The sequence below is a fragment of the Meleagris gallopavo genome, unplaced genomic scaffold (genome assembly GCF_000146605.3).
Source record: "Meleagris gallopavo isolate NT-WF06-2002-E0010 breed Aviagen turkey brand Nicholas breeding stock unplaced genomic scaffold, Turkey_5.1 ChrUn_random_7180001956783, whole genome shotgun sequence".
Lineage (NCBI taxonomy): Eukaryota > Metazoa > Chordata > Aves > Galliformes > Phasianidae > Meleagris > Meleagris gallopavo.
In genome coordinates, this window is record NW_011217268.1 from 1 (window position 1) to 674 (window position 674).

The 674-nt window shown below is 45.1% G+C and overlaps 2 non-coding genes across 2 annotated transcripts; one reads left to right on the forward strand and one right to left on the reverse strand.

Annotated features, from left to right (window-relative positions):
• The first annotated feature begins 81 nt into the window (after positions 1-81).
• On the forward strand, positions 82-153 carry TRNAE-CUC. The gene has a single exon. It is a non-coding gene; the product is annotated as a tRNA-Glu (tRNA).
• A 193-nt stretch (positions 154-346) lies between these two features.
• Positions 347-419, reverse strand: TRNAV-CAC. Its single transcript has one exon. It is a non-coding gene; the product is annotated as a tRNA-Val (tRNA).
• Between the last annotated feature and the right edge of the window lie 255 nt (positions 420-674).

A 674-nucleotide genomic window follows, 5' to 3' on the forward strand; every position in this document is an offset into this window, starting at 1 on the left:
AAGGAAAGAAAAAAGGAAAAAAGAAAAAAAAAAAAGAGTAATTTTGGGTAGGTGTGAGGCAACGAGAGTGAGCTACCAGCGTCCCTGGTGGTCTAGTGGTTAGGATTCGGCGCTCTCACCGCCGCGGCCCGGGTTCGATTCCCGGTCAGGGAAAAGGTTCTTTTCTTTCTTTTTTTTCTCCTTCTACTCGTTGGAAAGTTTCTGATTTTCCTCCCCAAAAAGACCTCCCTAGGGAACAACTCTTCTGCTTTTTTCTGTTTCTGTTTCCTTCCCAACTTGGTTTGACTTCCAAACGCAACAATAAAAATAATTAAATATCAAAAAGTGGAAAAGCTGAAAACCGAAGTGTTTCTGCCCGGTTTCGAACCGGGGACCTTTCGCGTGTGAGGCGAACGTGATAACCACTACACTACAGAAACCTCCATAGGGGCACATTTTCCCCCCTCTCCCTTCACTCTTTAATTGAATTCTCCCTTTAATTGACCTCCGAACTAATATTATTCTTTTTTTTTTTGCCCCAAATAAAGTGGTTTTTTTTTCGGAATATGCGCGGAAAAACGCAGCCCGACTACACATTTTGCAGCTCCCCAACGGCACCGAAACCGCTGAAACCAACACCAAAATGGGGTCAAATAGACCGACGCATGCAGCCCGGCTAGCTCAGTCGGTAGAGC